The 16,132-nt window shown below is 39.4% G+C and overlaps 1 protein-coding gene across 1 annotated transcript in view; it reads left to right on the top strand.

The window, feature by feature from the left end:
- Positions 1 to 16,132, top strand: part of LOC126284516 (Down syndrome cell adhesion molecule-like protein Dscam2) — a 1,260,408-nt gene that overhangs the window by 658,588 nt on the left and 585,688 nt on the right. The window lies entirely within an intron of this gene.

The following is a 16,132-nucleotide window of genomic DNA, read 5'->3' on the forward strand; positions in this document are numbered from 1 at the left end:
AGCTGTTAATTATGCTACAAGACTAAAACTTGGTGTAGCTTTGTTAATTGTCCTATCTGATCATTGGTCTTAAAGAATTTGTTTTATCATTAAAATTTAAAGTACTTAATCTATAATGCTTATGTACATTTTACTCACAAAAGTAGTTTTTACTAAATTACTAAAAAAACTAGAAGAGGTAACTGATTGTGGTATTTCCATTATTATTATTAGGGTGAACTGAAGCATCCTACCAATTTTCAATATTGTAGCTCTATTATTTCGCGCCTCTGATTTTTCCGAAAAACGCGGATTCTGGAGTCAATTTTAGTTTTATGGTTTTGGAAACCAGCACCACTCATTAATGACTTCTTACTGCACCTTCTCACCAAATTTTGGCTTCCTAGCGTCATTATTTAGCGCCTCCTATTTTTCTTTCAAAACGTGAATTTTACGTAAACTACTAATTTTATAACATTAAGATTTGTTACCTGAAACATTATTACATAGAACTATACTTTAACAAAGTTTTACACACAAATCTTAATTTTTACTTTTATGTTAAATGTGGTGCAATACTATATGCAGGCGCGTTACGATGACGTGACGCTACTAGCAGTGAACTAGGGTAAGTCCCGTGCACTCGCTCGCCTCTGTATCTTATACATGATACAGCGCTTGCTTTGCTTCATCACCCCCTTTTTAATTTTCGTGAAAATCTATTTTTGAACAAAATTAAATTTCTAAAAGAACAAACAAGCGATGGATTACTTTAGTATACCTCTTTCAACTTAAGTTGCTTCTTCTTAGGAAATTCCTTATTACTACATACACAAAATAACCATACTCATATACACATAGAAAACCTAGTACAGAAGACATTCACAAATTATTTACATACATTTACATGGAAATATAAATTTTTTCAATGGTTACAAAATAGTTATTTTTTTTTTTTTTAAATCAGTCTCTTCCTGAAAAAGAAAATACACACGACTTTTATCACTGCAACGCACTCACATTTTTCTTTTACTATAATACTCGGCACTGTGGTGGGTGTCCTATTGTAACACTCATTTAATTTCACTGATTGACAAAATTGTGGGAGGAAATTGTATTCACTGTGGTTTGCGTCTCTACTTCCAATCTCCCTACCGCTTGTTGTCAGTCATTCATGCAGCCTGCATGTCCCTGAGAAACAGACAATACAGTCTAAGTTTCTGTTTTCAACTTATATCTAAGGTAGGACAAAGTACATTTTATAGTTTATATTCTGGCACTATTTTACTAATTGTGAAGTTGTCAGAAAGACATTTAGCACTAAGTCGTATCTGATACAATAGCTCCTACTTTCTTCTTTCATAAATAATCTTTTAGGTTCCTAAATAGTGAAAATTCTTTTAGCAAATTAATATATTAAGATCTTGCTTCAACTTAGAAAATTGAGTAACCTTTTAGTTTTAATGTACTCTGGCTTAATTATCGTATGGATTAGTTCATCAAAGAAGTCATTTGCTGACCAGCACTTTGCTTTATTGTATGAATTACTAAAGAAATTAGTTATTTTCAGTATACCGATTCCAAATTTCTGCATTTTCCAATATTTGTGTGTTTCTGTTGTCTGTTTAACTATTTATTTGCCTCAAGCAAGATTTAGCGTTTTTCACCATTTCACGAGACGTGAGGGAATTATTCTTTAATCCTACATCATTTACTTCAATTTACTTACTTCACTTCTTCACCTTATTCATTTTCTCCCTTTTCTTCCAGATTCAAAATACTTCATTTCTCCACTTCTTTCTCCCTTTTCCTTTTGTCAGCCTATTGACGTCCTGTTTCTATATATTTGGTGCGATCCTCACACCACTTCCACACATCTCCATTTATTTAATTCTAAAACGCCATTGCTTGCCTCTATGAGCATTACCTTCTTACGCTGTTTTCCTTCAGACAACCTTATTTCTAGCAACATACTATCTTCTGCATAATCTCATGGATTATTCATATTCATACCGTACTTCGTATACTGCAAAGTGTCTCTCTTAGTTGTAGTTTCTAACCCTTTACAATTACATGAAATATTTTAATTTATTTATTTTAGCCATGTTTGCCTCTTATTGGTACTCAGACTTTTGTTTTGCCATTCACTAGGTAGATCCTTACTAAGAATACTTAAAACCTAATAGCATATATACAACATGAAGACATATGTGATTCTTACCTGTTATGATAGACCAGAAGAAGGGAATGAAACTTGAAAAGGAAATAAAGTTTCACCCAGCTGGGACTGCACGGTACGCCAAACCGTGTATCCGCCAAAGAGTGGCAGACTCCCTACAGTAATTAATTACTGTTAATTTTAAATTCCTTTAGATCCACAATATTTCTTAGACCTAGTTCTCTCTTACTCTTTGGATATTCCAAACGATAGGCATTTGCATGAGGTTTACTTACTATTCTAAATGGTCCATGATATACATGCATAAACTTTTTAGTTTCTGCAGAAATTTTCTTTGATTTTTCTTTTGTTTTGACCAGCACTAGCTCACCAATTTTAAAACTAGTGGGGGAAGCCCTTGCATCATGCCTCTTTTTCCTATCTAAAGCTCTTTTGCGTATATTTGCCCTGGCCTGTGCTTTCTTCTCATTCTCACTGAAAACCAAATTTTCCTGCAAGTATCCTTTATTCTTTATTACTCTAATAGGCAGTTCCCAAGTTTCATTACTACCGCCTATATGACTTCCTATAAAAGACTCTCTTATCACTTTAGAGTCAGGTAAAGTTAAAATTAAGTTGTTCTGATCAAAATTGATTTTTCCCTGGTACTTTGATAAGAAATCAGTACCAATCAACATATCAACACTTAAGCCTAGCACAATCAAACAAGGATGATCTATTACTACGTCATTTATACCAATGGGTATCAAAGCTTCGTGTTGAACTGGTCTTGAGACTTTTCCAGTAGCACCTATAATCTTTAAGCCATTTACTTTCATAACTGTTAACTTCTCTTTATTGGGTATGGTGTCAAAAAATGTTTGTGATAAAGCACTTGCTTCACTGCCACTGTAAAGCAGACAACGCACAGTGACTCCTGATATGTTTACTTTGATAACAGGGTGAGTTATTTTACATTGAACAGGTTGCTCACACACCTCGTCTAATAAATCTCGTTCTATGTTCTTCCAGCTAAAGTAATTCTGATCAGTTGCAATTACATTTACATTTACATCCTGGGGCTCATCATGCTCTATAATCTTAGCTGCTTTCTCTAATCTGTCCACTAACTTTAAATCGAAGCATCTGACGACTTTTTCTACTTTTGTTTGCTGCACATCAGCCAAACTATCCTCTACCTCTGAGCAACTGCGTCCCTGCGCAATATTGCTGTTCATAAGAATGTCGTCACCTTCAACCATTTGTGGCACGTTTACACAGCTACTAGATTCTTTCACCTCGTTACTATTTCTACCCCCTTCATTCACCATTTCCTCCTCTCTAAAGTTTTGCAGTACTGATTCTACTTCTGCTACTTCTACTTCAGCTTTTAGATTGCCATTTTCATCGAAGATGTAAGCTTTTACTTCATCATTATTCCCATCAGACTCAAACCCATTATCTATTTCTTCCCCATTATCTACCTTGAGTTCCTGTTCTTCCTTGACCCATTTTTCTAGTGTATCCAAAATACTATCCACTATTTTGTGAGAGTGGCTTAACACATCACTGGTATTATCTGTATTTATTTCGTCATCCATGTTGTCTGTCTGTGTATGTTGGCTGATTGTCTGTGTTTCCGTTACTGGCTGTGTTACTGTTACCGCCTGGTGAGCGCCAGTTTCCTCATAGACGGGATTTAGTTTCCCACACGCGGCCTGTTGTGTTCATCTGTGACACCACTAGATATAGTAGCATCATGACTCCCTTCTTGTCTTAATGGCATAGTATTTACTTCTCCACTTTCGTCATAGTAGTTGTTACGAAAGCGTGGTGAGTATCTACCCCCTCTTCCTCTGCCACGGCTTTGGTTTCGATAGTTTGTTTTGGTGTGCCTAACTTCCATATTTCTAACGTTCACGTTTCCATTATTTTGTACGTGATTGTTAGAAGATTTGTTATTCTGCTGCACCTGCTCCTCAGCAGCAGCTACTCTTTCCACTCTTTCCAGATATTCAATAAATTTGTCTATATTATCTCTAGGGGCGGAAATGATCCTCTTCTGCCAGTACCACGGCAGCTTACCTTCTAAACCCATAATGATCATATCTGGCTTCATCTTTTCTGTCAAATGTGACAGTCTTGAAACCCACTTCCTAGCGAAATCCTTTACTGATTCACGCCCTGGGAAAAACTTCTTACCACTCCAGAATTCCCTTAACACATCATTTTGTTTGTTATGTGACCAGTATTCGTTGAGAAATGCAGACTTAAATTCAGATAAAGTTTTACATTTGATCATTACATCCGCTGACCATCGCAAAGCATCACCTGACAAATGACTTCTTATAAATGAAATTTTTTCTCTTTCTGACCAAGTGTTGGGGAGAACATCCTCAAAGTCATTCCAAAATTCAAGAGGGTGAATGTACTTATCAGGATCAAAGCGCAAAAACTGTCGACACCCTATAAAAGCGGCGTCAACTGAAGTCACATGCTGTACAGTAGAATGACTAGAATTAACAGAGGTTACTCTATTTTCTAGGTTAGCAATGTTAGTATTTAATTCCTCTACTTGTGACTCTACTGCTTCTATCCTGGCAGAACATCTTTGTTCCACTGCACCACGAATTTCGGTACAGGTTTCTTTTACTTTCTCAATGTTTTTCTGACAAGTATCTACTTTAATTTGTACCTCTTTAACTTTGTCAGAGCAAAGTTTGGACTCGTTGCTCAATCTTTCGGACAACCTCACTTCCAAAAGTTCATCTGCCTCTTGATAATTTTTTTGAATTTGATCTATTTCACATTTGAAAGTACTATGCATTTTAGTTAACTGTTGCCCTACTTTTACTTGAATGTCATGATGAATAGCATCTATCTTATAATTCAAACTATTCCATTTTGATTGCAGTTCTTCTTTTAGTTCTTTATTACTATCCTCAATTTTATTTTCCAACCCTTTATTACTAACCTCAATTTTATTCTCCAACTCTTTATTACTATTTTCAATTTTATTCTCCAACTCTTTATTACTATTTTCAATTTTAGCCTCAATTTTATTTTGGTTTGATTCGAGTTTGGCAAACAGTATTTGCATCCAATCCGGAGCTTCTACCTTGATACTTTGTATCTCTTGACTTGACTGAGCTGGAGATATATTGAGCTCAGTTTCACTACCTGACAAAGTTAGCAACTCTACTGGCTCCCTTTTTACTTCTATTTCACTTATTGATTGCATCCCTGCACTCTCATTTAAATTAAAGTCATAATTTACTGGTGACAAATTACGTTCTAGTTCAATATTTGAGGGATTAATGGAACCATCCTCATTAAACTCAATTCCTGATCCTGAGGATTCTTGGTCAGAGACCGCTTCCCTTCTGAAATGTACACTACTCTCCATATCTTTTAGTTTGTTAGCAGCAGTTAATAAATATTTTAAAAGTCTTTGACTTAACTTAAATGCTTGATTTCGACGAATGATGTCGTCGCGGTGTACCAGCAATCGTGATGCGACGCGTCGCGACGTATTGAAGGCAGCAGCAGCAGCCGTAGCGTCGAGTACCGCCACAGGAATCGCCTACTGCAATAGCTCCAGGGGGGGGGGGGGGGGGGGCAGCAAGGCACCGTTGACCGCTCGGCGCAGCCGGCAGCTGTCTCGCAGATCAGCGCAGCTCCGCGATGACGCACCGTCTTCCTTTAGTCTCAGCGCCGTCGGCAGCCGCGATCCAGCATCGTCGCCTTCCTCACCATCGTCACTAACCAACGTACAGCGGTAGACACTTATTGTTTATACACTACACCCGCCTTTACTGGTAACACTGTTCCCACACTAGTTCAATTCAGTGTCCTGTTATTGCCTACCGAGTTCGTTAATTTATACCAATCGCTTTCACACATCGAGCACTTTTATTTGCTTTTAATTCAGTTTTCCCGGCCGATAAGCACCATATGTGGGGCGGCGAAGAAGTAGGTCGTATGAGTTGTTTGAATGTTCATTTCACGTAACAGACTATTGCCGATGCAACATATGTGGGACGGCGAAGAAGTCGTTGTTTAATGTTGAATGAAAGTTGAACATTGCCACCTTAAATCACGCGAGCCTGGCAACTAATTTGGTGGCCAGTCAGAAAGCGAAGGGAAACTTACTGACCTTAGTTCCCAGTCTGCACGGCCACATTCCTGTACAGCCCAGCTAAACGAAAAATATCCATAGTTCTTCACGGGATTAGGGCTGCTTCAATAAAATTTAAAGTTCCAAACAAGATTTTATTATCTTAAAGGCTCACACAAATTACTCGAAACTTCTGAAAATGCTAAAGACATTAAATATTGTTAATTCAGCCAATCGTTTAATAGTTCAGAGGCGACTTCTACAGCAAGTTCCTCCCGAATAGTTCATTACTCTAACTAACGGTGCTCTATTAATAGTTCGCAATAATGTTAAAAAAAAAGATTAATGCTCGCCTTAAAAGTGGAGTTAGTCACCACTTGCCACGCGGAATTATACTTCACACGGACGGCACAATAACAGTTTGTTACCGAAGTCTAAACGATCCAGGACGGTGTACAGTCCTCGCGATTTTCAATGTCCGTTTACATTGCTAAGTACGCGCATGTCACAGCCCGCTATGACGTCACCCGAGGCGAGGCGCGATCGGACGTTAAGCTCGCGTGGACTAGGCGTTGGTCTAATGCGGAGTGAGCTTGCTACTGCCTCTGCCGCTCTTTTTATATAGCTCCGGCGCGTACCGCCAAGAGAGCATCTGTTCTTTTCGTTCCTATGCAGACGCCTGCAACCTCCAAATGATCGCTATCTCAGGCACATAATCTTAAATATCACATTTAATAATAGCTTTACAAACTTCTCAATTTTTGTATACATACATCTGAGCAGTACAGAAGCACGTAGAAAATCTCAGCCCGCTAAAATTAAAACTTTACTCTCTAGGATTTTTACAATGGAACTAACGGTAGATTGTTACCTCTGAACCATAGCTTTATCAAGACTTGTATCAGCTGTTAATTATGCTACAAGACTAAAACTTGGTGTAGCTTTGTTAATTGTCCTATCTGATCATTGGTCTTAAAGAATTTGTTTTATCATTAAAATTTAAAGTACTTAATCTATAATGCTTATGTACATTTTACTCACAAAAGTAGTTTTTACTAAATTACTAAAAAAAACTAGAAGAGGTAACTGATTGTGGTATTTCCATTATTATTATTAGGGTGAACTGAAGCATCCTACCAATTTTCAATATTGTAGCTCTATTATTTCGCGCCTCTGATTTTTCCGAAAAACGCGGATTCTGGAGTCAATTTTAGTTTTATGGTTTTGGAAACCAGCACCACTCATTAATGACTTCTTACTGCACCTTCTCACCAAATTTTGGCTTCCTAGCGTCATTATTTAGCGCCTCCTATTTTTCTTTCAAAACGTGAATTTTACGTAAACTACTAATTTTATAACATTAAGATTTGTTACCTGAAACATTATTACATAGAACTATACTTTAACAAAGTTTTACACACAAATCTTAATTTTTACTTTTATGTTAAATGTGGTGCAATACTATATGCAGGCGCGTTACGATGACGTGACGCTACTAGCAGTGAACTAGGGTAAGTCCCGTGCACTCGCTCGCCTCTGTATCTTATACATGATACAGCGCTTGCTTTGCTTCATACTGCCAGCTAAATAAAAGAGTCAAACTACGGAAGGCACTAACTACTGATAGGCATAGTTAGCAAATGAAAGATTTTAATACAGAACAAACAATGTATTTACCTTAATAGTCAAAATGTATATAGCAGATCATGACATCCAGTCTTACAAATTTCAAAACTCCGCCATCTCTCTACCCACGTCCACCACAGCTGCCGGCTCACCTCCCCCACTGCGCAACGCTAGGCGCTGTTAGCATCCAGCTGCCGCTGCCCAACACTACAATGGCAGGCAACAATGCAAACCAGCCACAGACTGCACACGGCACAGCCAGTGATTTTTATACAGAGCGCTACGTGGCGGCGGCGTTACCAATACAAAAAACTTAACCGCCTACTTGCAACTTCAATTATCCCAAGGACCATTACACACACCCATGCCCGAGCGAGGACTCGAACCTCCGGCGGGACCAGCCGCACAGTCCATGACAGTAACGCCCTAGACCGCTCGGTTACTTAACAATTATATACACTACTGGCCATTAAAATTGCTACACCACGAAGATGACGTGATGCAGACGCGAAATTTATCCGACAGGAAGAAGATGTTGCGATGTGCAAATAATTAGCTTTTCAGAGCATTCACCTACAACGTGCTGACATGAGGACAGTTTCCAACCGATTCCTCATACACAAACATCAGTTGGCCGACGTTGCCTGGTGAAACGTTGTTGTGATGCCTCGTGTAAGGAGCAAAAATGCGTACCATCACGTTTCCCACTTTGATAAAGGTCAGATTGTAGCCTATCGCGATTGCGGTTTATCGTATCGCGACATTGCTGCTTGCGTTGGTCGACATCAATTGATTGTTAGCAGAATATGGAATAGGTGGGTTCAGGAAGGTAATACGGAACGCCGTGCTGGATCCCAATGGCCTCGTATCACTAGCAGTCGAGATGACGGGCATCTTATCCGCATGGCTGTAACGGATCGTGCAGCCACGTCTCGATCTCTGAGTCCACAGATGGAGATGTTTTCAAGACAACAACCATCTGCACGAACAGTTCGACGACGTTTCCAGCAGCATGGACTATCAGCCCGAATACCATGCCTGCGGTTACCCTTGACGCTGCATGACAGACAGGAGCACCTGCGATGGTGTACTCAATGACGAATCTGGGTGCACGAATGGTAAAACGTCATGTTTTCGCATGAATCCAGGTTCTGTTTACAGCATCCTGATGGTCGCATCCGTATTTGGCGACATCGCGGTGACGCACATTGGAAGCGTGTACTCGTCATCGCCATACTGGCGTATCACCCGGCGTGATGGTATGGGGTGCCATTGGTTACACGTGACGGTTACCTCTTTTTCGCATTGACGGCACTTTGAACAGTGGACGTCACATTTCAGATGTGTTACGACCGTCGCTCTACCCTTCATTCTTGCCATGCGAAACCCTATATTTTAACAGGATTATGCACGACCTCATGGTGCAGGCCCTGTACGGGCCTTTCTGGATATGTTCGACTTCTGCCCTGGCCAGCAAATTCTCCAGATCTCTCACCAACTGAAAACGTCTGGTCAGTGGTCGCCGAGCAACTGGCTCGTCACAATACGCCAGTCACTACTCTTGATGAAGTGTGGTATCGTGTTGAAGCTGCATGGGCAGCTGTACCTGTACACGCCATCTCTCTGTCTGACTCAATGCCCAGGCGTATCATGGCCGTTATTACGGCCAGAGGTGGTTGTGCTGGGTACTGGTTTCGCAGGATCTATGCACCCAAATTGTGTGAAAATGTTATCGAATTTCAGTTCTAGTATAATATATTTGTCCAATGAATACCCGTTTATCATCTGCATTTCTTCTCGGTGTAGCAATTTTAATGGCCAGTAGTGTACAACCGTTCGCTCGATGAAAGATACGTACCGAAAGACTGGAAAGTTTCTCAAGTCACATCAATATTCAAGAAAGGTGATACGCGTATTCGAAAAAATTACAGGCCCATGCCATTGACGACGATTTGCAGCACGATTTTGGAACATGTATTGTGTTATAAATTACCTCGAAGAGAACGCACTATTGACACACAGTCAACACGGATTTAGAAAACGTCGTTCTTGTGACACAATCTTTACTTACACGAAGTACCGAATGCTATTGATAAGGGATTTCAAATTGATTCCGTATTTCCAGATTTCCTGAAGGCTTTTAACACTCTACCATACGCGTGGCTTGTAGCGAAATCCGTGATTATACAATGTCGTCTCAGTTATGTGACTGGATTCGGGATTTCCTTTCATTGATGTCACAGTTCATGATAATTTACGAAAGTCATTGAGTAAAATTGATGTGATTTCTGGCTTTCCCCAAGGTAGTATTATAGGCCCCTTTCTGTTCCTTATCTATATAAACGATTTGGGAAACAATCTGAGCAGCCGTCTTAGGTTTTTTTGCAGATGGTGCTGTCGTTTACCAACGATTAAAGAAAAAATGTGGGCGAACACCTAAGGGATCAAACTGCTGTGGTCATCGGTCCCTAGACTTACACACTACTTAAACTAACTTAGTCTAAGAACAACACACTCACCCATCGTCGAGGGAGGACTCTAAACTTCGGCGAGAGGGACCGCGCAACTACTAAAGTCATCGGAATATCAAATCAAATTGCAAAACGATTTAGAAAAGATATCTGTATGGTGTGAAAATTGGAAATTTACCCTAAATAACAAGTGTTAGTTGATCCACATGAATGGTAAAAGGAATCCGTTAAACTTCGGATACAAAACCAAAGGCTGTAAATTCAACTAAATACTTAGGAATTACAATTGCGAACAGCTTAAATTGGAAAGAAAACATAAAAAATGTTGTTGGGAAGGCTAACCAAAGACTAAGTTTAATTGGCAATACACTTCGAAAATGTAAAAGATCTGCTAAAGAGACTGCCTGCACTACGCTTGTCCGTCCTGTTTTAGAATACCGCTTCGTGTTGTGGGATCCTTACCAGATTGGACTGACGGAGTACACCGACAAAGTTAAAAAAGAAAGGGAAGCACGTTTCGTATTAAGAGGGGAGAGAGTTTCATTGAAATGATACAGGATTTTGGGTGGACATCACTGAAACAAAAGCGTTTTCCGTCGTGGCAGAAACTTTTCAGGAAATTTCGACCGCCAACTTTCTCCTCCGAATGCAAACATATTTTGTTTGCATGGACCTCCATAGGGATAAACGATCACTATTAGGTGTTCATTTTCACCGCGCTCTGAATAATTTAACTTTTGTGAAGGTAGTTCGATGAACCCTCTGCCAGGAACTTACATATGATTTGCAGAGTATCCATGTAGATATAGATGTCTACACCAAAGTGGCGGTAAGAGTCTGGAAAATTAAAGTGTATTGTGGCTTGTAAGGAGACAGATCGATCATCGTATTTTTATTTTTTCGTACATATAGAGTTCGTTGTTGTAACTGCACTACTTACACATTCTAGTTTACGCGAAGAAAAACTGTTAAGAGTTGCGTAGCGTTTAACTGCTCGAATAAATTCGGGAAAATAATTCTTATCTTTCGCAGATACGTGCATATGTGTAGATGTCTTATGTTCTGGACTTCCGGTCATAGTACTTAAATTTTCAGATGAGATACATAACTGGCTTCACATCCTTTTTTAATAGTCGGGCTTCACATTATTTTTTTAATAGCAGCTGTGTGTTTGACAGTACTGGTGGATCTGAGGCTCGATAATGATACATTTCAATTAAAAATTTTGAATACTAAACAATGATACGCTACAGTTCGCGCTCATGGTTATGTAATAAGCTGCATTTGGTTTTAAACAAACGTTTATGGCAAATTTCTTGTTGATCATAAGAAACATATCGGTAAATAGTGATTGATTGCTGTTTGTTCATAAATTAATTGCTATCTTGTAGTAACATACCAAAATGAGATATTATGTTTATGACATAACGCGAGGATATGTTATAAACAAAGGCTCGTAAGTTTATCGTCGAAATGGCCGCCTTTCGAACTGTCCGCTGTTCACGTAGACCACATAAGGCATTGTGGGCCTTGTGTACTGTGTAAAAGTTGAACAATTTAAGCGCACTTTGCCACTCATTTCAGTGCTTCAGCGAGCTTTCTATATCTGTGATTGAGAGGTTCTTTCGGTATTTTGGGAACTTTAAGTAATTTTCGCTGTTTGTTGGACATGAAACACACGCTTACTCTAATACAATGGTATAAGATAATTTACTGAAAAATACTGTCCTCCAGCAGCAACAAACTTTCCCCACCTTTCGGGTAACTAATGTCTTCCGCGAAAAAAATTCAGTTCGTCTTGAGATGATTCACTAATGGAGCCAGTTTTTGAGATCGTTAAAAGATGTGAATGTTGTTCAGTAAAGCCATTCTGCGTAGATGGAAACAAATGGGAGGAACGATATCTGGTAGATACGGCGATGGGGTAAGATATCGATTCAAGGTTTCTTTCACTCGGTTTGTAACATGTGGTTTGGCATTGTCATGATGCAGGAATAGTTTCTCATGTCTCTAAGCATATTGCTGCTGTTTGTCCTTACGTAAGCGATCCAAGTTGAGTAACTGTCTTTAGTAGCGTCCAGCATTCATCGTTTGACACCCAATAGCAGCAACTCAATCTGCATCACACCAACCAGCACGTACTGTGTCACTCACATCAAAATCATTGTCTTTGGATCTTCGAAACCAACCTCTGCATGTTGTTTCCGACAGAGCATGGTCTCCATACGTTTCCATTAGCAAACAATAGCTTCCCACAGCATATTTCTTGAGATGAAAGCATAAGAGTAACACTTCTCACAAATATTGTTTTGTAGTTACAAAACCCGACAAGTCCAAGGCACTAAACCGGACGTTCTTTTCACTCCACTCTTAAGTCACGTACAGATCTGAAAAACCTAATGTTACTACACTGGGAGCGGGTTTGCTATAATTTTCATCAATGAAATTAGATTGCATGCTAAAAAAAGATATTACAAGTTGCTTCACTTCATTGCTTTCAATCTTTAACTTGACATTTTCATCAAATACTTTTATGAAACAGTTTCGATTATACTCTGTGACCTATTTAGTAAACTCTGCCTTCTGTGAGAGGTTACCTCTCCTACTTCCCTCTCAGATCCTTGTATTTTTGCTTTCAGTTTATAAGCTAGTTTCCAACCCAAAATTGCTGGTCTTGTTGTAAAAAAATTCTATTTTCAGTTTTTAATATGAAACTGATGCTCAATTTTAATAGAATTAACTTTCAGTGAGAGCTTTAGTGCAGTGACCAAAGATCCTTCCAGCAAGTAACTCCTTTGATGTCTCCATTTTTTTGCAATGTTAATGTCATTTTTCTCCACATATATTGCTAGTTTCGCTGAGCATTTCGTATAGACGAAGGTAAAGCTCTGTAGCACATGCGTTGTCTTTTACAACCAATCAGATAGCCAACGAGATACCTTTTGGTATCTTGGAAAGAGGGACGAAAACATGCCTATTCAGAAAAGCAGATAAAATTCACTTGACGCCTTCCTGAGAGACAATCTCCACTCCTTTCTAATTAATAAGTGCATGCCAGATGTGGCTTTAATTCAGAGAAATAGTGTCGCCAACAATTGAGAGATTTATACCAAATAAATTAACAAACAACAGAGGTGATCCCCCTTGGTGCACAAAACGGGTCAGAACACTGTTGCAGAAACAACGAAACAAACACGCCTTCCAACATGCCTTCACAAAAGAAGACGAAGTAAAAATTCCAGAATTAGAATCAAGAACAGCTGTCAACATGAGCAACGCAGAAGTAAATATCTCTGAGTAATGAAGCAACTTAAATCACTTAATAAAAGGAAGTCTTCTAGTCTAGACTCTATACCAATTAGGTTCCTTTCTAAGTATGTTGATGCAATAGTTCCACACTTAACAACCATATACAATCGTTCAGTCGACGAAAGATAGGTACCCAAAGACTGAAAAGCTGCACAGGTCACACCAATATTCAAGAAAGGTAGTAGGAGTAATCTACTAAATGACAGACCAATATCATTAACGTCGATATGCAGCAGGAGTTTGGAACACATTTTGTGTTCGAACGTTATGAATTACCTCGAAGAAAACGGTCTATTGACACACAGCCAACACGGATTTGAAAAACATCGTTTTTGTGTAATACATTTAGCCCTTTACTCGCACGAAGTGTTGAGTGCTGTCGAGAAGGAATTTAAAATTGATTCCGTATTTCTGGGATTTCATGATGGCTTTCGACACTGTACCACACAAGCGGCTTGTAGTGAAATTCCGTGCCTATGGAATATCGTCTGTTATGTTACTGGATTTGTGATTTTCTGTAAGAGAGGCCACAGTTCTAAGTAACCACGGGAAGTTATCGAGAAAAACAGATATGGTTTCTGGCGTTCCCCAAGTTGGTGTTAAAGGCCGTTTGCTGTTCCTTATCTACATAAACATGTGGGATACAATCTGAGCAGCCATCTTTGGTTCTTTGCAGATGACGCTGCCGTTTATCGACTAATAAAGTCATCAAAAGATGAAAACAAATTGCAAAACCATTTAGAAAAGATATCTGTATGGTGCGAAAATTTACAATTGAGCCTAAATAACAAAAAGCGTGAGGTCATCCGCGTGAGTGCTAGAAGGATTTCGTTAAACTCCGGTTACACGATAAATCAGTCTAATCTAAAAGCCGTAAATTCAACTAAGTACCTAGTTATTACAATTACGAACAACTTAAATTGAAAGGACCACATAGAAAATTTTGTGGGGAAGACTACCCAAAGACTGCGTCTTCTTGGCAGGACACTTAGAAAATGTAACAGATCTATTAAGGAGAATTCCTACACCACGCTTTCCCGTCCTCTTTTAGAATACTGCCGCCGGCCGAAGTGGCCAAGCGGTTCTAGGCGCTACATTCTGGAAGCGCGCGACCGCTACTGTCGTAGGTTCGAATCCTGCCTCGAGCATGGATGTGTGTGATGTCCTTAGATTAGTTAGCTTTCAGTAGTTCTAAGTTCTAGGGGACTGATGACCTCACATGTCAAGTCCCATAGTTCTCAGAGCCATTTTTGAACCAAAACATTGTAGTCAGAGCATCATGGTTCGTTGTCAGACATTTAGCAGCTCTTAAAGTCTTTTTTGTTATTATATCAGTATTGCAATATGTGCACACTGGTCGCTCGTAGAGAATTAAGGTGATATTTGAGTTAAACCAGTATCAGCATTGCAACATTAACAGTTCTGATTGATTCACTGATTCATTCTCGAAGAGTAGCAATGTCATTCACTTGTGTGGTGCACACACAGTCCTTGAAGTAACACCACAGAAAGAAGTCCAGTGTCATGATTAGCCTTAGAGTACTAGGCCCAAGCGATGTGACCATCAATACCCATCCACCTCTCAGGTAATATGTCATTCAGCTTCTCTCACGTTCAAAATCCATTGTGTAGATGCACAATCAAGCTGAAGGGTGACGGACGGCTGCAGGTCTTTGTTATGTGAAACAGCAACTGTTCGAGCATGTCCAGATAAACATTTCCCGTTTTGGGTTTCTGTGCGAAGAACAATGGTTCCACCACGCTATCGTACTTTGCGCTACACCAATTACTAAGATTCAGGCTATCAAGAATGTGTATCGTTTGTTGTGTGGATCTTCCTAATGTTGTGACGATTCATATGTCACGATCAGCACCTATGCAGGCCAGTGTCGAACCAGCGAATACATACCACAGCGTACGATCTTTTGGCTGCAATACTTGGGAAAATTTGCACTTTTTACCCAAAAATGGATAACCGGTTATGTAACACCTGATTACGCTTTCTGCAATTCGTGTGGTCCACGACAAATTGTCTACTGGGGCTGCGCTGAAATGCAGCCTGCACTCTGACAACAAGTGGTTGGGACACAGCAGGACGTCCACTTAGAGAAATTTTGACACTACTTCTCGCTTCAAAGTTTTTGAACCAACTCGTTATACTTGGTTTGCCTGTGGTGCCCTCCTAAACTAGCTTTGTTAGTTCCGCTGTATCGTTGTCACAGATCTGTATTTTACATACCAGATAACTCCCGTTCTGTCGCCGTTTTGATGGCATTCCATGTCAAACATGTAACGAAGAAGAAAGGGAAAAACTTTGAAAGCTGATAAAGGTTTTACATAAAACCACGATGCTTTGTCTTTAATAGTTTCCAGGTTATCATTTCTTAAAATGATAGCGGGACCTTGTAGACCTGTATATTTCTGCACTTTCAGGTATCTAAAACGAAAAGCTAATCAGCGTCAATAATACTT

Source organism: Schistocerca gregaria, chromosome 1 (assembly GCF_023897955.1).
Source record: "Schistocerca gregaria isolate iqSchGreg1 chromosome 1, iqSchGreg1.2, whole genome shotgun sequence".
In the NCBI taxonomy this organism is placed as follows: domain Eukaryota; kingdom Metazoa; phylum Arthropoda; class Insecta; order Orthoptera; family Acrididae; genus Schistocerca; species Schistocerca gregaria.